This window comes from Acomys russatus, chromosome 23 (assembly GCF_903995435.1).
Source record: "Acomys russatus chromosome 23, mAcoRus1.1, whole genome shotgun sequence".
Classification (NCBI taxonomy): domain Eukaryota; kingdom Metazoa; phylum Chordata; class Mammalia; order Rodentia; family Muridae; genus Acomys; species Acomys russatus.
Window position 1 is genome coordinate 7351938 of NC_067159.1, and position 26515 is coordinate 7378452.

Consider the following 26515-nt stretch of genomic DNA (forward strand, 5'->3'; position numbering starts at 1 on the left):
GATTCATTAAGCCTATGGTTTTCATTACAGTAATATTTAGAGGACTAATTATCTCTGAGTAATCACAGAGTATGAAGCAATTTAAATGTCATTCCCAGAACAGGTTAGAAGCAAATTTACTTATTAAATTATGAATGTTTTACTTTATACTGGCCATTGGATAATTAAAAAATGAACATGACACTTAATTTCAAATTCACTTATAAAGATGCACTTTCTTAGCTCACAACAACCTGAACTGAGTTCCTTTTCTTAAAAAATCACTTCAACCTTGGTCACTTGAGAGTCATGGCTTCCAAACTTGGTTGCCAAGTAATTGATTTCTGATGATTTTCAAAAGGACCCAGAAGGTTGAGGGGCATCTTAGAATAGAAGTTAAAGGGACTGGAGATCAACTGGGTGTGCTTGCCTTGCGTGCACAAGGCCTTTTGTAAAATACAGTCGTTAGCAATTTTGTTTCTCAAGAATATTTATTTACTAAGTTAAACAATGAGAATACACTATTAGGGAAAAAAAAGGAGAATACACTATTAAGTTGAACCGTATAGTACTCTTTTGGGAGATTAAAAAAGGTTGAAAATTGGCAATCTCATAAGCTCAAAATAATGACTATATTGCATGTAACAATTCATTAATAATACAAATCAATTTTGAAAAGATTATAACTTGAGTTTAAAAATTACATAAGACTCTTAAAAGGGAGCCAGAGAATTGCTTAGTGGTTAAGAACACTGGCTGCTTTACCACAGGACCTGGGTTCAGTTCCCAGCACCTACATGGTGGCTCACAACCAGTTATCCAATTCTAGAGGATGCCAATCTAGGCATCCCAATGCCCTTCTTTTTTTGGGGGGGGGTGTCTGTGGCACTGCACTCATGTGGTACACATAATTACATGGAGGCAAAACACCCATACACATAAAATAAAATTTAGGAAAGAAAATTATACTTGCCACACAAATGTAAATTCCATAAGCATTTCTATTCCTCTTCCCTTGCTTTCTCTTGTACACATTTTACCATATTGTAGACATAGCATAAATAAATATTGACATCTATAAAAAATAACAATTTGCATTCTGTAGCCAGGCAGGGTGGTGCACGCCTGTAACCCCAGCACTCTGGGAGGCAAAGGCAGGCAGATCTCTGTGAGTTCCCAACCAGCATGGTCTACAAAGTGAGTTCTAGGACTAGGACAGGTGAGGCTGGCTACACAGAGAAACCCTGTCTTGGAAAAAAAAAAAAGAATTTTCATCCTTTATATTTTCAATTTGTGACATATTTGTATCTACCCTTTAAACAATTTTATAACTCACTAACTGAATCTACTATATTTTGAGCATTCCCATGCTTAGATTGCTTCTGGTTTTTTGTTTTGTTTTATTGTATTACTTTGTGTGTGTGGTTGTTTTGCCTTCATATGTTTGCATGTGCTATGTGGGAGCTGAGGATTGCACTCTGGTCCTCTGGAAGAGCATCCAGTGCTCTTAACCACTTACCTATCTCTCCAATCCCACTTTTAGCTTTTTCAAGTGGTATTATGGTGAGTATAAATTGCGAAGAAAAACCTGGTCAGTGTTAATTAATGCCATTTTTAAAAACCTATGTCTCTTTATATATTGTCCACCACTCAGATTCTTTAGCCAAGTAAATCATGAGGAATACTCTCGGCTATCAAGAGATAGCAGTTCCATAAGTTTTCTATGTAATTTACCATTTCTACTACAGACTGATTTCCTGTGCCGTCATTAATTCTTAATGACAGCATAATAATGTTCAAGCTCACATTCTACTCTCAAACTTTCCACTGAACATGTAATTAAAGTGTCAGGATTCATTCCTGTCCTCAAAAATGAATTTTTTTCTGCTTCTGATTAAAAACTCTACTTTATAGATTTTAATTCTCATATCTCATTTCAGCAGCAAAATGAATCTGTAAGAGAAGAAACAAAGTGCATGTTTACAACTTAAAATTTGTTCTTATTAGCTTGGCAGAGAAAACAGAGTCTGGTTGCTTTCAGAGTGTACTCTTAAAAAATGAATAAATAATTTGAATTGTTATGCAACTGAGAGTTCTAAACCTTTCTACTGGCTTATCGATGTTATCATTTGTGAATCTTAAAGGGTTTTATTTTTGTATGATTGAAATTATACATCATTTGTTCAGTTCATTTTTCCCCCCTGAGACAATCCCATGTATCCCAGGCTGGCCTCCAACTCATTATGCAGCTGAGGATGATCGTGAACTTTTTTTATTTAACGAAAATATATTGACATAATTTCCCTCTTCCTTCTCCTCCTCCTGACCCTTCCTATGTTGCCCTCCTGATTCCCTTTCAAAGCCAAGACCTCATATTCTTTAATTATTGTTACATACATATATATGTCAATAAATATATAAATGCAAACTACTGAGTCCTTTTAGCATTGCATGGATGTGTATTTTTTTAGGACTGACAGCTTGGGACGGGATGACCATTTAGAGGGCTCATCTCTAGGGCAGGCTGTTTCTCTCTCTCTTAGCAGTCTTTAATTGCCCATGGCTCTTCATCTAGGGCTGGGGTCCTGTGTGATTCCCCACCCCCCCACCCCCCCACCCCAATTCACGGTGGCATGTCAACTGGTATTGTCATTGTTCAGGTCTTGTTTAAGCTGCCATATCGTTGTGATTTCATGGGTGCAGCTTCCATGTCGTATCTAAAAAAATCAGTCTTCCAGCAAACCTTCTGGCCATCTGGCGCCCTATCTTCTGCTATGCTCCTTGTCACAGATATAGTCATTAAGGCTGCGCACCCAGTCAGTGGTTCTGTGCATTCTGCCTAATGTGGCTTTCTGCAATGGTCTCCGTCTGCTGTGAAAAGCAGCTTCTTTGATGTGGGCTGAGACCTACACTTAACTCGGGATATAAGGATAAATAGTTAGGAATTATATTGGCTTTGGAAAAGTGGCATTAGCAGGTTCTCCTCTGACAGCTATGACATCAGTAACCACATGGGGTTGACTAGGTTTGCAGTAACAGGAATGGTGTTCCTCCTGTGGAGCAGGCCTTAAGACCAATGGCAGAGCTATTGGTTATTGCCAACATGCAAGTTCCACTGTTGCCCTTTTAGGGATATCTTGCTGTGCTGATCATTGTTATGGCTCACAGCTGTCACCCCTGGGAAGGGCTACTGAGTACTTTCTTCCCTAAGAAGTTTGCATAGCATCTCAGGGAGGAGGAGGCTTTCGGGTCAGATCCAGCTCTATTCTTCAGAGTCCTGTGTCTGAAGTGCATGGTGTCTCCAGCAACAGGGATTTTTCTTCAACCTCTGGGAGGCACGTAAAGGCAACAGCAATAGCCTATATTCTTTGGGGAGTCTCTTAGACGCTCTTGACCAACAACTCAAGATCCTGACCTTCCAATCCTCGTTTTTTGTTTGTTTGTTTGTTTGTTTTTTCTCTACATCCTGAGTGCTGGAATTATAGGCACACACCACTATGCCTGGCTTATAGGCACGCACCACTGTGCCTGGCTTATAGGCACGCACCACTGTGCCTGGCTTATAGGCACGCACCACTGTGCCTGGCTTATAGGCACGCACCATTGTGCCTGGCTTATGTGCTGGAGCCCATAGCTTTGTACATACTAGATGAGCACTCTACCAACTAAGTTATACCCCCAGCCTTTAGCTCACTAACAAGTCAGACTCACTTGGCATGCTGATCCCAGCTTAGATGCTACATTTGCATTTATGACAATGGAAAAGACCGCTAAACCCCATGTAAGCTTCAGTCATTTACCAGCCCGACCCGCTTCCCTTCCTTGTATGTCTGGAGCCAGCAAATTAACTGGAGTTCTAGTATTCCCAATTCATTCGAGAGGCTGTTCTGCTTCCGAAGGACTGTGACAGCTAATATTAGGAAGTGGATGGCTAACATACAGGCCTGCGTATTTAACCTACAACAGATAGGCATAGGAGTGCATGTGACGTCACCCCTCACTCCTGCCCTTTCATCATTCCGAGGCCTGATAGCTGGCGGGCTTGGCTAATAGTTGCCAATGCTGACATGGTTCACAAGCGCAGCTAGCCAGAGCTAGAAAGGACAGCTCTTAACTGAGAATGGGCCGGTTGACTTTCTGCACATTATATGAGGAGAGGACATTGATTTTGATGTGCAGTAGAGCAGATGTGTACCAAGAAAAGCTGCGCCCTTGGCTTTCACATTTTTCTTAGTTCAGTGAAGGGCTCACTTTGCCCCTGAAACACATCCTCAGGCTGTAAGTGTTTTTGTTAGCAGTTATGCAACCTTATGAAAAAGCATGGTTTTTTTTTTTTTTTTTTCAAATTGGATATACTATAAATTGAGGACATTAGTCATCGCTGGTGACTTCCCCACCCCCCATCCATTTGAGACACATGCTTAAATACTTTTTATTTTCATATCAGATTTTTAAGTGGTGTGTTGAAATATTGGAGAAGAAATTCTCCATGTAAGAAAACAAAAGATGTTGAACAGACAATATTTTTTAAAGGCAAGTTACATCAGAGAGAGGAGAAATGGCAGTATAATTTTCTCACATTTCACCCCCCTCAGGCATACAAGTATAATTTAACAAAATGTAATATGATGCAGCCTTCATTCATACACGCTGCCTGTAATTATGGAACACTTGTCACTGGTGTCATGTGGCAATCATCTCAGTGGGGGGACGCAGAGGAGAAGAAGGCCTCATCTTTGCCCCCTAAGAAGCTTACAGCTACTTTGGGGAGATAAGACAAGCATGAAAAAGTTTAATAACAGCGTGGTCTATTAAATCCATGACACGAGACAATAGCACTTCAGGAATACAAGAGAGACTGGCTTTGGGAGGGCCACAGAGAGACAGCAAGCCTTCAGCTGGGTCCTTAAGGTTGATATGGGGGAGGGAGGTGTGGGACCAGGAGGATAATTGAGCCCGAGGAGAACATTTAAGGAGGCAGGATTGTGTCACTTGTGTCCACAGCTTGGTGACAAGATAGCTTGGCTAAAGTCTGCGGAATAGGAAATTAGGTTGGATCTGAGGGTGAGGAGGAACTCTTCCACTCACTATAAATAAAAGCACCCGGCCTTTTGTTTACCTTATTGAAGATCTCCAACAAGCCTACTATTCCCTAGGTTTATGGGTAAGGAGAGTGAGACTCAGATCACGTGATATGACCAAAGGTGGTGAGGCTAGTCCTTCGCTTCCCCGCTAGCTGCTAAGTAAGGCACCGTCAGGGGTGATCTCTGTGTCACCACACTACAAAGTGTCCTTTGTTCCATTTCCAGCTAAAACTTTATGGTGCGAGATGAGCATGCCCAGAAACATTCCTGTCCGTCACTTTAATCTCTGTGACCTTAAAATGAACATGCTTAGGAATGGGCTGCCTCCATGTGACTATGGACAGGTTCCCAGAATGAAAGCCCCATGCTCCCTTTGTTAGAGATGAGCGTCGCTGTGGAAATGACTCCCTTGGCCTCCTTGCCTGCTGCAGGTAATAAATCTCCCCCCCCCCCCCCCCCCCCCCCCCCCCCGCCAAACTCTTTTATGTCTTGGCTGTGCACATTTTGTCTTAGCATTCACCAGGACACAGGTCCCCTTATGTTCAGTGACAGCCAGGTTCAAATTCATGTCTTAAGGACCTCCTCACTTCTTTTCTCTACACCAGTTCTTGTAAGTGTCTTGTAGGGGAACTTGAGTGTGGTTCTGTACAAAATAGAGAAGAGCTAAAAATACTTTGTGCCAAGGAGACTTAAATAAATTATTTTCATGATGTGTCAGCAAGCAGTATGTATTAGAAGGACCGAGAGATGAAGATTGTCTTAGAAACTATTTTTAATTTATTTTATTATTACTGTGTGTGTGTGTGTGTGTGTGAGATAGAAGGCAGGGAATGGGGGGGGGGAGAGACCACTGCTCATGGGTGGAGGCCAAAGGACAACTTTTGAAAGTCAGTTCTTTTCCACCATAAGTTGCAGGGATCCAACCGAAGTCATCCATCTTAGTAGCAAGTGCTTTTACCTGCCGAGCCGTCAGGCTGGGCCCATGGAAATTTTCCTTAAAGGGGCCTTTGCATCTCTTCACACCCCCACGTTGTCCAGCACAGCACCTTACATGTAGCTATGACTCAACTGTGATGGCTTGACCATGAAATGTTTCCCATGAGTTCCCGGTTCGCTGTGCTATGATGTGTGGTTGTACTTTAGGGGAGAGAAGGCTGCCTGCCTGGGGGTGGGGGGCAGGGAGTGGGGTCACTAGGAGTTGGATGTTAAGGTCACAGCCCAGCCTTGCTAATAAACTCAGTCTCTGGAGATGTATTTGTCCATCACTGTGAACTCTGTCACTCCTTCCCCTCCAGAGTGGACTGTCCCCCTCTCAAACCATGAGACAAAATCAACCCTTCTTTAGGTTTTCTGTTAGGTATTTGTCAAAGTGGTGGGGAAGTAGAAAATATACAGACAAATCTTTGTTTAGATAGAAGATATATAGAACTTGCAACCAGAAGACGTGTTCTCTCATCCTGGCTGGGCATTGCCTCGTTTTATGACCACAATCAAATGGGACGATAGCTGTATGACCTTGGCCTTGTTCATTAACCTCTCTGAGGCTCAACGCTCTTGTCTATTAACACGAGGCTCATGGACTTACATGGCGTCTACATGGAGATGAGAGACAGTGTGATTAAACAGCCTCGTACAACAGCCTTTGCGATTATTGTTCCAGAGGAAATCCATGAATTATCTTAATTAATTCACAATGCCTAGTGGACACTTTCCCATATCAAGGCTTCACTTGTGAATGGGCTTAGGGAGATAAACGCTTCCAAGGCAGATCTTGAATAATAGGCACACACTGCTTGAAGGGTTCCCAATGGCGCCCTGCAACAAAGTCCATCAGGATAGCGGAACTGAAGGGCGACACACCAGCCTTGTGCTTGTGACTTGTCCTCTGGGGTGCCTTGATCTCCAGTAGCCTGAGATCTTAAGCAAACACGAAGTGGGGGACTGTACTAAAACACCCCGCTCCTCTCAAACCCCACTGTTAGTGCTGGCTGGAGAAGTAGCGTTAGTGTCCAAGGTGCTTGGGCTGTGCCTGCTGTGTGAGATATTATACAACATTTCAGTCTCACAGGAAACGGTCCGAGCTTAATCTTGTCCTGGGAAATTTTCAGGCCTTTTATGAATTTGAACTCCCTAAACTTTATGCCAATAGACATTCCAGAGGAGGATGAACAATGAATTTTTTTGTCTGATAATCGTAATTATAGCCATCATCTAGTCTTATTTGCTGAAGGTTGGTATTTTGAAACCATGAGACAACATAGCTTCGTTTTTTCCTAATTAAAAAAAAAGCTGACTCTCTACAGTAAAGAGACAGTAGGAGTCTCCAGCACCAGCCCCCTCCCCGCTGTCTCTGTTGTACATTATAACAGCTGCAGCATGCTGCATAAAAAAGGCATCAGCTGTGGTTAAATATTCATGGCCACTTGCTATTTGATGCACATTTTTATTATTTTTGGCAAATAACAGATTACCTAATGATACACTTAACCCAGTTTGTGAACTTCTGGTGTCTGATGTTTGTCTGTCACCAACAGATTTCTGCTCTTACTTAAAAAGAGAATGGGAGTCTGGCTGTTAGGCGGCCTCCCAGCCTCCTGGAAAGCCCACCAGAGAAAGGTCCCAGACCTGGGTTTTAGTATCTCCAGTGTCAGAGTTGAGAAGGTGCTGCTGCTGACGGCCTGCACAGGGAGGAAGAGGCTTCCAGAGACCAATGCAAGGCAGAAGAGCCTCTGTCCTCACTGCCTGCTCGCTCTGCAGGCCACACTGGGGTTTACAGGGAGTGAAAGACCCAAAACAGTTCTGTTCGTTTTCTGTTTTTGTTTGGTATTATTCTTTTTTTTGTTTTTTGATATGAAAAGGATGGTGTATTTTAGAATTTATTTCCTTAACAAGGCCAAGAGAAAAAAAAAAAAAAAAAGAACCCAAGGAATGGGAGAAATATTTTCTGCTTTCTAGCTAGGCGGCCTCAAAAGCACCTCAGGAAGGTTTTGTGTTCAGCTACCTCTGTGTAAACATTGCTGGTGACTTCTGAGCTGAAGACTTTGCATCTTCGTTTTGCACAAATGATGTAGTTGGTCCTGTGGCTTAGTGAAGTATGTGATGAAAAAGATGCACTTTTTGCCCCACAAAGCAAAAGACTTATTAAATAAAGCTGACTGAAGAGAAGAAGCAACAAAAGAGCCATAGCAGGCAGAGGAGGGAACAGAAAACATGTCGGTGGCAGTCCTTTTGTGACAGAAGACATGTAGCTGGAAAGAGAAATCCTATGTGTGGTTTCACTACATTAAAATTGTTATTTTAGTTTGTATAGGGGTGTGGCACGTGGCACTAGACAACAACGTGTGGGACTTAGTCCTCTTGTCCTCTTTTTCTATTATGTGCGTTCTGGGGATTGAACTCAGGTCATCAAGCCTGGGGGTTGTCATCCTTAGCCTCTGAGCTGTCTTGCCAGCCTAGGATAGTATATATTTGATATCACTTCCCACCCGCTATTTTTTAAGGGACACTTTAATATTATTCTCATTATGAAGTATAGTGTGGCATTTTATGTATGCCATATGACTATATTATCCAAATTCTATGTTTCTTTCTTTCTTTTTCTTTTTCTTTTTCTTTTGAGATAGAGTGTCTCTGTGCATCTTTGGCTGGCCTTAACTTGCTTTGTAGAAGGCTGGCCTCGAACTCACAGAGATCTGACTGCCTCTGTGTCCCTGAGTTCTGGGATTACAGGCATATGCCGCCATACCAGCTTCTTTAATTTTTTTTTTAACCTGCCATGCACCTATTTTACTTTGTGTGAATAGTCTGTGGGTAAAGTCTATAATTTTGTTTATAGACTCTACAATGTCTATAAATTTTTTTAACAGATGCAATTCAATTTATTTTTCTTGTATAAAAACCCCTATGTGAGGGCCAGGCATGGTGTTGCACACCTTTAATCCCAGCACTCGGGAGGTAGAGAAAGATGAATCTATGTGAGTTCAAGGCCAGCCTGGTCTACAAAGCAAGTCCAGGACAGCCAAGGCTACATAGAGAAACCCTGTCTTGAAAATCAAAAACAAAACAAAACCCTATGTGGTAGCCACAGCTGGAGCCTGGGTCCTCTGTACAGCAACTCTGGTGTGGGTTTTAACAAGATGAATAGTGAATTCCTGAGAAGAAGACTTGGTGAACACAGTCTCTTTCCAGAGGTCAGGTGTCAAGTAGCTGTAGGTCTTGGAGATGGCATTGAAAGTGGCCTTGGCAACATTGCCCAGGGTGGCAGTGCAGCCCCTGGCTGATTTGTAGCAATCATTAATACCAGGTAGCAGCAGCACAAGAGTAGAGACGATACCAGTGCCTCTGGGGGCAGGGATGAGACACACCAAAACAGAGCCACAGCAGCCTGTCACCTTGCATGGAACAGTGTGGCTTGCCAATCTTGTTCCCCCAGTAGCCCCTCCACACAGGCCTGACAATGGAAAACTTGGCCAAGATGATGGCTCCTTGGATGGCAGTAGCTACCTCTTTGGAGCATTAACACTAAGACCAACATGACCATTGTAAGTCCCCAATAGGAACAAAAGTCTTGAAGCTGATCCACTGGCCAGCCCGTGTCTGCTTCTGCACTGACATGATCTTTAGAACCTCATCCTTTAGGGATGCGCCCAGGAAAAAGTCAATAATCTAAGATTCCTTAATGGGCAGGGAGAACAGATAGATCTCCTCCAAGGACTTGATCTTCATGTCCTTAACCAAGCGGTCCAGCTTGGTGACGGGATCCACTCCTTGTCTTCGGCTTTACCTCCACGAACCCTATAGCCTCGACCACAGCCATGGATACCTCCTAATCCTGGGCCTCCAGGTCCTCTGGTCCCTCCTGCAGCACTGGCATCTTCAGCTATTTGGTGTTTTTCCAAGGAAGAAGAAGCTATAATTTTTTTAAAAAAGCATTTTATGTTGATATTTGAAAACCAAGAGTCTTGTCATTATTTTCATAATAATAAAACAAATGAGAAAAGCAAAGGCCATTTGTTCTGAGTTTGCTGTAACACGAGCAGCAGTTGCTGGTGCCTGGCAGACTCTAGCCTCCAGAAAATGGGAGCTTTACAATGGCAAGAATGACCTCAGGGTTCCTGACTGGAGGCTGCGAGCCTGGGGGATGTGTAAGCGTAAGCAGAAGTGGAGACACTGCTCACTGCTGGCGTACTTAGCTGGCGTGTGGAAGACCCTGGACCGGGAAGTTAGAAGGGCTTCATATGATGAGCTTGGGGGAGGCAGGGTCTTATGTATTCCAGGCTGGCCTTAAATTCACTATGTAGCCCAGGATGACCTCAACCTTCTGATTTTCTTGCCTCTACCCCCACTTCAGTAGTGCTGTGATTACAGTCGTGTACCACCATGCCTGGTGAGTGTGGTTCTGGGGACTTTGTGTATGCCGGATGAGTACTTTGCCAGCTGAGCTGGGAAGGCACAGAGTACTTGCCCAGCATGGGTAAGACTCCAGCTTCTATCCCCAGCACTGCAAAACAATAATTTTTATTTTTACTATTTGAAGACAAGGAAGTTGTAAGTTAATTTCAGGTCCTGCCATGCTGGGTTGGGTTTTGTTTCCCGGGTTGTCACTAGGAGTAGCAGACTGGATTCCTACAAGTCTTGAGTTGCATAAGACTAAGCTTCCTGGGCTGTTCTCTCCAAATATGGATGGGTTTCTTGGGTCCCTGCTGCAGGCTCTGGGTCGGAGATCTGTCTCTCAATATGGCTTGCACATATCTGCTTGCCTAGTCAGCTTCTCACAAGTTAACCCTAGTGACAGGGCCTTGTCCACTGGTGACAACAAATTCCTCACTTCACACAATTGCCACAGTCTAGCTTTTCTTTCTGCCTGCTCCAGGTAACCATTGTCTTTTACATTAAATGTCCCAGAAAATGTACAGCACACATAGTTATCCTAAAGGGCGCTTATTAGACAATTCATTCTGAGTGTGCGTATGCATGTGCATGTGAGCGCACACGCGTGTGTGTGTGTGTGTGTGTGTGTGTGTGTGTGTGTGTGTATGTGTGTGTGAGAGAGAGGGGGGAGAGGGAGAGGGAGAGAGAGCAGGAAACAGAGAAGGCTAGATTTTCAACAGATTTTTGTTCTGCTGTGGTGAAAACAATAGGCCCCCTTCAGTTTTTCTTTGTCTGTCCAAACAGGTCTTTTCTTAACTTCCATGAGGTGAGCATTCAAGAAGGAAAGAGGAGGTAGGCATGAATATCTCTAGACTGTAATACCTAACAAATACCTAGGCATCATTTCCACCTTGCCAGACCTTGTAAATTAAGGAGTGTTGTATTCAGCAGAGTTTCTGTTATATCTTGATTCCTCTTGACAGATGAGGATTTATGGCTGACAGCTGTTGTAATGGCTTTTGACAAGTTTTAAAGTCCCAACTGAATTGGCAATGATATCCCTTCCCCAGTCTGGTTAGGAAATATCCACCATTTATATTATATTAATTTCATCAGTAACATGGATTAAAAGTTCAAAGTAAAGTGGGTAGACCTCAGTGTCATTATTGAGAGCTAGTGATTAACATTTAGACAATAGTAAAAATACAGATGAATTACTTCAGTCATGTGAGCTAACTAGTCTGTCTTCTTCCTTCCCTCCTTCCTCCCTTCCTTCCTTTTATTTTTCCTTCTTTCTTTTTTGCTTTTCTGTTAAGACAGCAAGGTCAAGATTGCAGGACATAGGCCAGGCATAATGGTGCACAACTTTAATCCCAGCAATTTAGAGGCAGAGGCAGACAGATCTCTTTGAGTTCAAGGCCAGCCTGGCATATATAGGGAGTTCCAGGACGGCCAGGGCTACATAGAGAAACTCTGTCTCAAAAAGACAAGAAACAAAAAACCCCACAAAACTCAGCACTTTGATAGCACAACAAGAGTGAATATATGAGGCCATTTGCTATGTACCAGCTATGTACCATACTTTATACCATGCTATGTTGGATCACTATTTGTATTACATTTATTCATTTGGAGTGTCTCTGTGTGTGTGTGTGTGTGTGTGTGTGTGTTTGTGTGCATGCACACGCTTGTGAGGAGGTCAGAAGACAAGTTGGTAGATTCAGTTCTCTCTTTCCACCACATAAGGCCCAGGGATCACAGTCAGGTCATCTTGTTTGGCAGCAAAGCCTTGCCTGCTGAGCCATCTTTCCTGAACAATCTCTGGGCCTGTTTGATCATTTTGACATGTCGAAATCAGCACTGAAAGAAGTTAAGCAACTAGCCCAAGATAACATCACCAACAGAAAGTGTTGGCCAATAACTTTATAGCCCCAGGGCCCACCTTCTCCCTTAGCCATTAGGCTTTTCTTTCCCCCTGGATGTAGAAAGCACATAGGTTTCAGTATCCAACCAGCTTGGCCTGGCACTATCACTTACATGTGATCTTGAGCAACTTGACAGCTATGGGCATCTGTTTTCTTAATGGGTTAAAAAAAAAATGTGAATGCTTTTGGGGAGTAAGTGATGTGATAATAATAAAAATACTAACATAGTTGTTAAAAAACAAAACAAAACAAAACACTGTCTTAGGCTGAGTATGAGCCACAAGGGAGTCACATGAGGGCGATGCCTTTGTCAGCTTTGTATTACAGCAGGAAAAACTGCAGCATGCCCAAATCCAGACACTGAACAGCGGATCTGGCATTCAAACTAGGTGAGTGTAGCTTTTAACTGCTAGATAAGGGAATTTACAATAAGTGCCTAGCATGGAATCTGAAACAGTGAGAACTCAATAAATGGTATTTACATAGGCAGAGTAATCTTTTAGGCTAGTTTGCCTGATCTTCTATCCCTTTTGTCACACAGTGATCATCAGTGATCCCCAGTTTCATCTCTCTAATTGTGTGTGTGTGTGTGTATGTGTGTATAATTGTGTGTTCATGCATATGTATGTGGTATTGTGTTGTATTGCAGTTTCCTTCTAGATGAAAACATTCCATTTCTAAATGAGGCTCATTAAGACACAGGATGTGAAAGGAGGCAAAACAACAGAATATTTTAAGACGGATTGTTAAAAAGGAGATGCAACAACAGGATTATCCTAAGCAGGGAGCTCATTAAAACAGTATATTTGCAGGGGGGTGGGGGGGGGGGTGTAATAAGATGTAACGAGGGAAGGTAAAATGTTATATCCTGCAGGGAAGCTTGTTAGACGCAGGAAGTAGACAACTCAACAGCTTCAGGAAGTCCCTAAAACTAACCAGAATCACTAAGCCTATCCCTTCCCAAGCACTTATAAGCAATAAAGACTGCTGAAAAACACTCTTAGAGCAGGCAAGCTGCCTGGAAAAAAGCAGATATGAGAAGGACTGCATGAAAGAAGCAGAGATCAGTGGAAGAGGCTTATCTGAGGCATCTGGGAAGGACACTTTCCAAGCTGCTGAGCTGCTTGCAGGTCATGCCATGTTCTCCAGGTTCCCAGGTTTTGTGAGCTGTCACTCATGCTGAGGTAGGCTCTGGTGATGCAGCCATCTTTGAATTATTTCTGCTCCAGTAGCTAACCCCTCATCAATATTCCTGTAGATGACCTTAATAAAACTTGTTAGTTCACCCAGTTGGACTTCGGTGATAGCCATACTTGACTCTTGCTGCTTGGGGTAGGTAGGCATTTATTCATGTCTCCCCAGGAACAATTTCACGCAACAGGAAGAGTGTGTGTGTGTGTGTGTGTGTGTGTGTGTGTGTGTGTGTGTGTGTGTGTGGTGGGGTGCTGCTGCTGCTATTGCTGGAGACTGACGCCCAAATCCCCATAAATTCTAAAGAAGCAGTCTCTACCACTGCTCTGTCATCCCTAATCTACCAACTTAGATTTTATAGTTCTGAAAACATTGGAAGAGAAAATTGTCAGAGGTCAGAACACCTGAGGACCAGTCCTGGCTTCACCTATGAGCTAGGAGAGGGCAACCAAATGTACCTTCAGTCTCTGCCCCATGCCCGGGGATGGTGTGTTTCCTTCCTGCTTGACAGGCCTCCTTGAGGGTTAAAATTGTCACTATATATGCAAATGCCTTGAACACATATCAAGGGGTATTGGCTTATTTGCTCTGGGAAAATGATTTTGAAACTGCCTCTAAGTGTATATCCTGAGAGGAAAGAACCATTTTAAAGGAGGGAAGATTTATCTTGCCTTGGGGTTTCCAAGGGTTTGGCTCTTTGCTCCATTGCTTTGGGACTGTAGTGAGGCAGAATAGCATGGAAGCAAGAATGTGCAGTGTAGCACAGCTTCTTACCTCATTAGAGCCAGGAAGCTGAGACAGGAAGACAAGAAAGCCCAGGGCATTTTCCCACCTCCCAATAAAATCATCATAGCATGAATCAATCACGGAATTAGCCCACCTGTGAAGTCAGAGCCCTCAAACTTTTTCAAATCCTCAGGTCTGAACGCCACTGCGCCGGAAACCCCAGATCGCAAGCCTTTTAGGAGTATAGCTTATAACCAAACCATCACAAACTGGAATCCGAGCAGTCTCTCCTACAGGAGCTGATTAAAGAATGTGGGGACTTAGCCAGTGCATAAAGTTACATAAAAAGCAATGGTGTGGGGGTGCGGAGCGGCAGGGGAGCCCCAAGAAGCAGAAAAATTGGTATGTTTTTAGGGCCGGAAGTGAGGTGGGGTCTGGTGAGGAGGGCCTTGTAGGCTCACTCACAAGTTCACGGATCTGGAGCCAACAAAGTAATGGAGTGATTTAGGCAAATTAATAACACAGATCAGCATCATAAATCCCGTGAGGCAGAGTGGAAGATGGAATGAAGGGAAACAGGTCAGGCCGAGAGTGTGGTTAGGATTCGGGCCTTTGCCAGAGCCAACGGTGGGGGTGGAGAGAAGGGTATTGCCAATCGTTACGTAGAAGGCAAGACTGGCATCACTTGACGATGAGTAATTAATGTCTTTGGATAATAAAAATTGACAAATTTGATGGCTGACTCTTGGCAAAATGCTATAACCAATTTTTAGAAATGATAAGTGAGTGTTTAATTTAGAAATTGAAGTGGTGGATTAACTTAGCGCCTGAGTAAGCGCCTATGAGCAAATGCACCTCATTTCCTTCGTTAGGGATTATTTTTCCACTAAGAACAATAAACATTTATTTTATAAAAGTTGGAAAACGTGAAAGTGCGGGTAGGTAGAAAAAGCCTGCTACCGCCTGGTGACATTTTGCTGTTGCTATTTTTCCTAAGGCTCTTCTAACCTGCTTGTGACAGTGCTATCCACTGCAGTACTTTTTTCTATTAATATTATACTTTAAGGATATTTATGACAAAACATTTGTGGTTATCACTTTAATGATTTAAAATGCTATCATTTAAAATGATAATTGTATTAGGGTCCTCTCTAGTGCGACAGAACCAGCACACTGAATACATATTTCAAAAGGAGATTTAGTTAGGTTGACTTACACCACAGGGCCTGGTAGTCCAGCAATGGCTGGCTGGGCACTGGAGAGGCTAATAGCCTGATAACTGCTCAAACCATGAGGCTCGATGCCTCAGAAGTCCCCATATGCCACTGGAGGATTTCTGGGGAACAGCTGATCTTCAGTGCATGTTGAAAGGCCCAGGAAGCTGGGTTCTGATGCCAGCTGCACTTTCTGTCCTGGAAATGCACCCATGACCTGCCCGTGGGTCTTAGTTGATTCTAGACCCAATCAAACGGACAATCACCATTAGCCGTCACAGGGTGGCAAGATGGCTCAGCAGGAAAGGCACCCGCTGCCAAGCCTAAGGACCTGAGTTTGATCCCTGAGACCACATGGCAGAGGGAGAACGTTGTTCTCTGACTTTCAAATGGGAGCTACCCCCCAAAATAAATAAATAAATAAGGTCATTAAAAAAAAAAAACATGCCTGGCATCCTCTGCCCATAATCCCAACACTGTGGGGAGTGGAGGTAGGAGGATGGCTAAGACTTCCTGGCTGCCAGCCCAGCTGCAGGTTCAGTGAGAGATCCTGTCTCAGGGGTACAAGGCAGAGAACAGTAGAGGAAGGTACCTAATGCCCTTCTATGGCCTCTGGGTGTGTGCAGCCTCCTGTGCACATGTGCACACATCACACACACACACAGTCTCTCTCTCCATTCCTCTCTTTCTCTCTCTCACACACACACAAATAATTTTACAGAATCAAAATAAATGAATATATATATATATATATATATATATATATATATATATATATATATATATACTTTTGTCACATACTGTCAAATCTCACTCCAAAAGGATTATGACAATTTATAAAACCACTAAGTAGTACGGGTTTACCTATGTTTGCAATATATTTTTGGTAATGTATTATTGCTAAAAATAAAAATGCCTAATTTCACTTACAAAAACTCACTTTGCAGATGAGGAAAAGGCAAATAGCATAAAAAGGCATGAATAAAAAAATAAATAAAACAACCCTCTTTCCACTGACTGCAAATTCTTACCCCTCCCCTAGAGCAATCACCGTGGAAACTTTCTTGAATATATCTTTCTGAAGAAAAAAAAAAAACCTCATGAGCCTTTGCGAGCTAGCACTAGGAACTATTTATATCTGACTATTCTGGGTCTCGGACACCCTTTCCATGCCAATGCTTGTATCTCCACTTCATGAAAAATCAAAATATATTTAACTAGTTCTCTGTAGACTGACATTTAGTTCCCTTTCAGTAATTTGCTATTATAAACAATACTGCAAAGAACATGTTAGAATTAGCGTACTTGTGTGGGATGAATTTCTACATACTAAACTACATCAAACTTCATATTTAAAAATGTTTGCAGCAATTCCTTCTCAGCCTTTTGGTTAAGATCAAGTTTGGTTTTTTTTTTTTTTTTTTTTTTTTCAAACATGTGTAGCAATTCACAGTCTCCTTGGAATAGTGCAACTGTTAACCTCCCCAGAACGTTAATGGTCAAAATCTTGATTTTCATCAAGCTGACATAGACAAAAAGATCACCTGTACCCAGCCCTAAGCACCATTTGGAGAACAGTAACAGTCACCTTGTCTAATTTAACCTGATTTTTACCAATCTCGGGGCACCTGGTAAGCCACGATTATTCACTTTATATTTGGCTCCCCCATTTTTAACGGTCATGAAAATTTCAGTTCTCTGCTAAATCCCAAAATATTTCCAGCCCGTGCCAACTGTGGAGCCTCCTGCTCAGCACTAGGCTCCCCTGAAAACAGCTGGGGATTCCCTTTCCTGCACTAGCCAGGATCCACACCCCAATGGCAGCTCGCATTGGGTATGGAAAATATATGTCTGCCTGTCTTCAACCTCCTACGATTAAGGGAATCTCTGAGGGGAAAACTGAAGTAGGTTGGATAGGAAAAGAGACTAGGGAAAACAACAACAACATCTGCTAGAGGACAACATGGCACAGTATTCTAGCAGGCCATCATGGGACCACACAAACAGTAAAGATGTGAGACCATCGAAAACTGCCCTGAGACCAATATGGCCGACTGAGCCTAGTGCTGGGACCAACAAGGCTGAGACTAGTCCTGTGGCATCTCTGCATCATTAGCCTCGCAAAAGTCACCTGTTCCTACTATGCATCTGACTCCACGAAATCCAAAAATCTCTTCAAAGTATAAAAAGAGGAAGCAAACCCCCATGTCCTTAACTTATAAACACCCTCCCGTATGTTAAAGTGTGCCCATAAGATCCCATCCAGAGAGCCGGGCAGTAGTAGTGCACGCCTTTAATCCCAGCACTTGAGAGGCAGAGGCAGGCAGATCGCTGTGAGTTCGAGGCCAGCCTGGTCTTCAAAGTGAGTCTAGGACAGCCAAAGCTATACAGAGAAACCCTGTCTCGAAAAAAAAAAAAAACCCATCCAGAATCCTGAGTAATGCATCTTTCTGAGAGGCTTGCTCTCACACTGAGGACGTACTTGCACTGTGAAATCATACTTTTTTCTGATTCCTTAATCATCACCATCATCATCATCATCATCTGGGTGTATTCACTCAGAAATATTGATTGACTTCCTACTATGTGCTCTGTGGTGCTTGGAACAATAAATAAACAAAATGAAGGTCCCTGCTCTGAAAGAACTAACATTCTAGCACAAATATATATAGAGAGAGAGATATAGATTGAGATATTATATATAAGTTCCTCTGGCAAGTTTGAAGAAGTCAAGATTAGGGCCTCTCCAAACAGAAAGACATTGCTGCCTGTGCACAGGTAAGGCTTTTGTTCTGTTTATTGGGCACTTTTTGTTTGTTTGCTTGCTTTTTTGATTGTTAACTTATAAGGGTCATCTGAGAAGAGGAAATCTCAATTGAGACAATGCCCCCATCAGATTGGCCAGGTAAGCCTGCCCAGCATTTTCTTGGTTATTGATTGATGTTGGGGGGCTCAGCCCAGTGTGGGCAGTGCTGCCCCTGGGCAGGTAATCCTAGCTTGTCTAAGAAAGCAGGCTGATTTTGTGGGATACAGGCTTTTGAAGTAAGACCTAATGAATTTTCTTCAGTGTCCTTTGTTATGTCCCCCTTTTCATTTCTGATGTTGTGACTTTGGATAAGGTCTCTCTGCCTTTTAGTTAGTTTAGGGTAGGTATTTGTCTATCTTGATTTTCTCAAAGAACCAGCTCTTGTTTTCATTGATTTTTTTTTTTGTATTGTTTGCTTTGTTTCTAATTTATTTCAGCCCTGAGTTTGATTATTTCCTGCCATCTACTCCTCTTGGGTGTGTCTTGCTCCCTTTTTGTTCTAGAGCTTTCAGGTGTGCTTTTAAATTGCCAGTGTGAGAACTCTCCAATTTCTTTATAAAGGTACTTAGTGCTATGTACTTTCCTCTTAGCACTGCTTTCATTGCGTCCCATACGTTTGGACATGCTGTGCCTTCATTTTCATTGAATTTTAGAGAGTCTTTAGTTTATTTCTTCCCTGACCCAGTGGGCATTGAGTAGAGAGTTGTTTAATTTCCAAGAATTTGTAGGGTTTTTTTTTTTTCTAGTTTCTGTTGTTGGAATCTAGAGACAGAAGCACCAACCAGAAAGCAGGCATGGTCTGGACCTAACCCTCTACACATGTGTGACCGATGGGCAGTGTGATCTTCATGTGGGTCTCCTAGTAAGTAGAGCAGGTGCTGTCTATGACATGGACTCTTCCGCCTGCTTTCAATCACTTCACCATAACAGGGATCCCTTGCCTGGCTCCAGTGGATGAGGAGGAGCTCAGTCCTAATGCGACTTAATGTACTGGGGTGGATTGGCGGTGTGTGTGTGTGTGTGTGTGTGTGTGTGTGTGTGTGTGTGCGTGTGTCCCTTTTTCTGAGGACAAGAAGAGGGGGAGGGGGAAGAGAGTGAGAGGGAGGGAGTGGGAGGAGAGAAGGGAGGGAGGCTACAAATTGTGATGTAAGGTAAATATATAAATTAAAAATAAATGTTAAAATAAATAAATAAAATAAAAAGTAAAGCAAGCAGGAGCAGGCCATGGGGAATAAGCCAGCAAGTACTGTTCCTCTGTGCAGTTCCTGGCCTGACTTCCCTTCACGATGGACTGTAAACTAGAAAATAAAATATCCCTTCTTCCCCAAGTTGCTTTTGCTTGTGGTGTTTTATCGTAGCAGCAGAGAGGCTAAGACACTAACTGCCCACAGTGCTGCACAGGCCAGTGGCTGCTTCCTAACCAGGGCAGCTTCTGTTGTAGTGTTCAGTCAGAGCATCTAGCCATTGGTACCCAGAGCCCATGCCAGCACTCTTGCTTGCACAGGCGTTTGAAAAAAGGAGTATGGGAGGAGTTTAAATTCTATGCTGAAAAGGGGGCTCCCTTTAAAAAAACAGGGACTCCTCAGTCACAAAGAGGGGTTCAGAGGCTGAAATGAATAACAAATGTCCATACATGTGTTTTATTTATTTTTCGCAAGGGCCTGGGCAAACCCCAGGGAGTAACGGTCACTAAAGGAACACAGAGTGGCTGGGAGCAGGTGTAATCTGATGGCCAGGCAGAGGCAAAGTAAGAACCTAAGGGGTCTGGGGCCTAGGGGAATCATCTGAAGTGACACAGGTGTGAATGTGACACGTTCTGCAGGATCTGGGAGGAGCGTAGCGCTTGCCTGTGTGAGCAGAAGGGCTGTTACATGGAAGACTGAGTATACTGTCCAAAGCTGCAGAGGACAGTCGTATTCACTATGTACCCAAACAAACACTGAGTACATGATACATACAAACCACTACCCTAGACATAGGAACTACAGTAGTGAACAGGCACATAAATTCCTATTGCTGCAAGACTGGCATGTTTGGGAGCAAATGATAAAAAGAACTACACACACATATATGTAAAAATAGTGCTGGATAATATGAAATAGAGTAAATCAGAATATATATATATATATATATATATATATATATATATATATATATAGAGAGAGAGAGAGAGAGAGAGAGAGAGAGAAGAGATACATACATATATATGGAATGGAGACACATATATATAATGGAATGGAGATATATAATGAAGTGGATATATATATATATTCCATATAGATATGTGGAGTGTAACAGACAAAGCAGCTGGAGGAGGCCTCTCTGATAGGGTGCCAGCTAAGCAGAAACCTGAACAAAGGGGAGGGGCAAACAAGCTTTTCAGGTGCCCGGGAGCAGAAGTAAACCAATGCAAGGCCCTGAGGCAGGAGCATACATAGCTTGTTTGGAAAACACTGAGAAGTTTGTGTGGCCAAAGAGTATCAGGAAACGAGGATAGAGAACCAGCAGAGACAGGATTTAGTGCCATAGAGGTCAAGGTAAAGCATTTCGGTTTATTATGAGCATTAGGCAAGCCTGGGAATTGGTATGATGAGGTTTATAGTTTGTAAGAATGACTCAGGGGGTGAGGGTGAGCAGTCATGTGGGAACATATGGTAGAAAGGGAAAGGTAGAACCAGAGCGACCAGCTAGGATGCTTCGGCCATGGTCCACGTTGAAGATGGCGGCGGCAGCAAGGTAAGGACTCCAAGGAGACATGGCGTAGAATGTCGACAAGAGGCTGTCTAGATATAGGATGGCCTAAGTCCTTCTGAAGGGAGCTCTGTGTTAGAAAGGGTTTGGTCTAAATTCTAGAACAGTGGTTCTCAAACTAAAGCCACGACTCCACGGTGGGATTGAACGGCTCTTTCGTGAGGGTCGCTTAAGACCTTCAGAAAACACAGATTCGTAACAGCACAGAATTACGGTTTATGAAGTAGCAGTGAAAACAGTGTTATGGCCGGGGGTCAGCACAACCTAAAGAACTGTACTAAAGGGTTGCAGCGTTAGGAAGGTTGGGAACCACTGCTCTAGGACATGGGCCAAACTGGCCAAACCTGGCATGCCGCTAGTTTCTTATCAGTAAAGTTTTACTGAAATACAATCACACTTTCTTGTGGCTGCTTTGGCACTAGCACTTCAGTAGAGTTGAATCGTTACAACAAAACCATACACATGGTCTGCAAACACCTTAATATTTTCTCTTGGGCTCACTGCAAAACAGCTTTGCTACACTCTGACCCTAGGCTTCTCCGATGCTTGCCCTGTCTGGTCTGGGTTTCTCCTGAAGAGGCAGCAGGTCACACACATTTGGAAGGGCTTGTACATCGACATCGGCAAATCCCATTACATTTCTCCTAGTGAAAACAAGAAGAATGTTTGTACAAGATGCAAACCACTCTTAATTATCCGACCAAAGGCAGACAGGGCTTGCTCTCTACCATGCAAACCACTGGAATTTGCAGTGCAGATGATTCTCGTGTTTTCCTTACGTAAAGGTTTGAAGCAAACTTGGGCTGACAAAAGCAGAAAGTTCTCATAGACTCCAGGGAGCTTCCTTAGCAATGGGTTCAAGACTCCCTAAGAATTGCAAGAGAGGGCTGGAGAGATGGCTCCGCAGTTAAGAGCAGTCCTGAGTGTGATTCCCAACAACCATATGGTGGCTCACAACCATCTATAAAGTGATCTGATACCCTCTTCTGCTGTGCGTGAAGACATTGTATTCATATGCATGAAATAAATAAAAATGTTTAAAGAAAACAAAATAAAACAAAACAAGAATTGCAAGAGAACAGAGGAAAATGTACACAATGTAGATCATGGTACCTTCCCTGGTGCCTCTACCAACAGAAGCATCAGTTGGGCTACCATGTTGAAAAACCTACGGGATCAATGGTGAAAAATCTGTTTCTTTTTGCTTTGCTTTTTTGAGACAGAATGGTACCATGTAGCCCAGGCTGGCCTGTTTCATAATCCTCTGGTCTCAGCCTTTTGTGTGCTGAAATTACACATCATGTGCATTACCATTAGATTTCTTTTCTTTTTTCTTTCTTTCTTTCTTTTTGTGGGGTGGGGGGGGGTATTGTAATTCTTTAACTTGTTTGCATCTGTGTGTCTATCGTATGTAATTTTTTAAAAGTTCAGAGACAGTGGTTCAGGTAATTCAAAGAAAAAACAAAGAGTCCCCAAACTGCTCCTCATTCGGGTCTTTCCTCCTGCAGTGATCAGATGGTTACCTCCTGAGCACGCTCACTCCTCTCTGTTTTGTGTAAACAAATACATTCAAGATTATATAGAAATCCTAAAACAGTTCGCTGTTTGCTTTAGAAGCTGCCTGGACCAGTAATTAAAAAGAATCGTTACTTTCCTCTGAATTTTTAAGGATACAATGTGGTGTCCTCAGCAATTTTAAATGGCTTTGTAGAATATTAATGAGACTGTTGCACAAACTCATACTTCTGGGGCTTAGCTTTTAAAATTCTTCCTAGAGCACCCTTCTTCAAACATGGCCAGGGCTGGAAGCTGTTTGGTATGTGACTGTTCATTTGTGTCTACACTTCCATGTTTACTCAGTGCTTCTGAATCACTTGTGGCCGACTAATCTTTGTAACCGTTCTGCCCTTTGCAGCAAGCCATAATACAAACACTGCTGTGTGCTTTCTAACCTAGGAGAGACAGGGTGCTGGGGAAAAGGAGTTCTAAAACTTTACCGAGTAACATTGGATACCTCTGAGCTCCTGGGTTTTCCCATCTGTAAAATGAGATCTCTCTCTCTCTCTCTCTCTCTCTCTCTGCAGCTTACTAGACCAAATTCTTTTTTTTTGTTTGTTTGTTTGTTTTTGGTTTCTCGAGACAGAGTTTCTCTGTGTAGCCTTGGCTGTCCTAAACTTGCTTTGTAGACCAGGCTGGGCTCAAACTCACAGCAATCTGCCTGCCCCTGCCTCTCAAGTGCTGGGACTAAAGGCGTGCATCACCACACCTGGCTTAGACCAAATTATCTAAAGATCATGGTTGGGATGGGTTGGTTACACATGGACAGCACACAGAAGGTGATTACTATACCTTATATTGGATTACAAAATTCTTCAGAACAATTCAATATCCAAGGGAAAATATGGTCATTGCTCAGTAAGGATCTTGGTAAGAAAATCTTGCAAGTCAAGTTATGAATATCAAGATTCTAATACTAACCTAGCATACCTATGATAGTTCTGGCAACTTAACATAACCTAAAATCTCCCAGGAAGAGAGTCTCAACGTGGATTCGTCTATATTGTGTTGACCTGCAGGCATGCTTGTGGGGGCTTATCTTTATATAAGAAGTGCCAACCCACTGTGGGCAGCACCATTCCCTAGGCACTGGCTTCTTAACTGGGGAAGAGTGGAGAAATTGAGCCGAGCACAAGCAAGCAGGTGAGTGCACGTGTATTCATTTTCTTCTGCTCTTGACTGACGATGCATTGTGACTTGCCGCCTCAGGTTCCTGCCTTGACTTCCCCACATTTAGGACTGTAACCTGGAGTTGTAAACGAAGCAAACCCTTTCCCCCCCACAAGTTGCCTTTTGTTACATTTTATCATAGCAACAGAAATGAAACTAGAATAACAACCCATAGCAGGTTAAAGCCATTTTCTTGTATCTCCAAGCCCCTCTTAAGTTGCAAGGTTCTAATGGGCTTTTTTTTTTTTTTCTTTTTGAGATTATAAAACAATTACATCATTTCTTCCTTCTCTCTCCCTCTAAACCTTCCCATATATCTGTCCTCACTCCCCTTCAAGTTCATGGCCTCCTTTTTATTGTTATTGCATATGTATATGCATATTTGTATATACATTCCTAAATACAACCTGCTCAGTCTGCACAGTGTTCTTGTATGCATGTTTTCAGGAACTGACCATATAGTACTGGAGAACCAATTGCTGTGCTCTTCTCTGGAGAAGAAGACCACCTCTTCTGCTCCCAGCTTTCCTCAGTTGCCTGTGGTTCTTTGTGTGGGGTTTAGGCCTCCTGGGCTTTCCCTGTCCACTTTAACATGTCCATTGGTGTCACCCTTGTTCAGCTTATGTTTGGGCAGTCATGTTGGTGAGACTTTATGGTTGTAACATTACTAGGAGACATAACCTCACAACGAATTCTGATCCTCTGGCTCTTTCTCCCGCCCCCCCTTCCTCAGTGTTCCCTGAGCCTCATATTTTGTAGAGGTGTCCATTGGGACTGGGCTCCATAACTCTTCATAGAGATTGGTTGTGGTTTTCTGTCATGGCCTCTGTCGTAGTAAAGGAATATTTCCTTGACGAGGGGTGAAAACTATACTTACCTGTGGCTTAAGGACAAATGCTTAGGATGTTGTTAGCGATTCTGCTGTAGGCTCTCCTCCGACAACCATGACCTCACTAGCATGGAGTAGTCAGTTGGGTTTGCAGTGCCAGGCATGGTCTCCTGCTTGTTGGGCAGGTGACGGGCATATTTTCTAAGTTCTAAGTAAGATAGGCAGCTTGACCTGAAACTTCTGTTCTCATCTTGTCATGAGATGTACTAAGGACACCAAATCACTAACATTTCTGGTGCATTCCCCACCCCACCCCATCCCCCCACCCCACCCCACCCCCAACGCCGCCCCATTTGGATAGAAACAGAATATTTGAAATAAAACAAAACAAGAAGCCCAGAAACGAATGACAGCTCCCACATGCCTGACTTGAAGAAGGTAGAGCCCAGTTTCAAATGCAAAGGGACCAGGGCATGAACTGTGAGAAGGCCAAGAGCTGTACGCCACAAACTACATAAGTGACCTTCAGGACCAGCAGTGGGTAAAATACATACCGCTACCCTTAATTCTCTATAAACCCTGAAAATTTTGGTTTTGGGTAAGATCCGTTTATCAGATAAAGTATAGGTAAACACGAGAACGGGAAGGATGGTGAAATTTTTGTGTAAGCAAAAACAGGCAAGAGAAAAGAGATAGCAATTTTACTCAAACTTTAGCTTCCTGGTAACCAAAGCAAAAAGGGAAATGCAATGAGTTCTCTTACGTTTCTTCTACCAGTAGGAAAAACACAGGACCATTCTTCAAGAGAGGCAAACGCTTCCTGACATGGAGCTCTGAGAATAATTTGTCACGGGGGTTTTTATAAAAAGGACCTTGAGCAATTTAATGGATGATATTTTCCAGCTACGAGAATCTACATATGTATGAGAGCTGAGTTGTTAGAAATGCTCCTTCGGGTAGGATAGGAAAGATGGAATCCTTTTTTTCAAAAGAAAAAAAAATAGTGTTTTATTAACTACCACACTGTTATAATACACTTTAAACGTACAATAAGGTAGCCTTTAAATCTGAGGTGGTCTTAGAATCCTTCTTTCTCACACATGTGCACTCAGACCAATACCTACATCTTTGTCCTCCCATACATACCTTCCAAAGGTATCTGTGTATGGAAGAACTGTGACCAGAGAGAAGCCCCACCCCCACCCCACATGTACGTGCTGTCGGACAACCTGCCTTAGCATCCTCGTGAACCCAGACCTAGAATCACTTACTTTCTTCTCTTGAGGAGGAAGGTAGAGTCAAGAGACTCCTACCTAGGGGAGCCACACTCTTCTACCATCTCTGTGGCAAAAGTCGTTCTTGGCTTGAAGGAAAGGACCAGCAATGTGACCCTAAGAGAGCCACATGAACTAGAGATGGTACACACTGGCAGGTGTAGATCAAAAAAAAACCAACTGTTTCTATCTGGTTCACTGGGCTCCTGGAGTCAAAAAGCATGACAACTGCATAGAGAAAAGATGCGAGCAACCACACAGAAAAAAAAAAAAAAAATGTGCCTTTCAGAATGCAAATGTGATGCTTGACTGCTCATTAAAGACCCATCAAAACAAACCCTGAACAGGCCACTAAGTGCCACTTTTGCTGGATTAACCCTTTGAAGTTAGCATATTAGGAAATCACTTTCCTAGTCAGATCGCCACAGTTCTAGATGGTTCCTAATGGCTGAGCAGCAGGAAGGAAAATCATGAACACAATAGCAGGACTATATCCCAGGACTGGGGATGGGGCTTGGTTAGTACAGTGTTTGCGTAGCATTCATGAGGTCCTGGGTTGGATCCCCAGCCCTTCATAAACTGGACACAGTGGTGCGCGATTGTAATCCCAGCACTATAATTTCACCTGGGGAGTGGGGG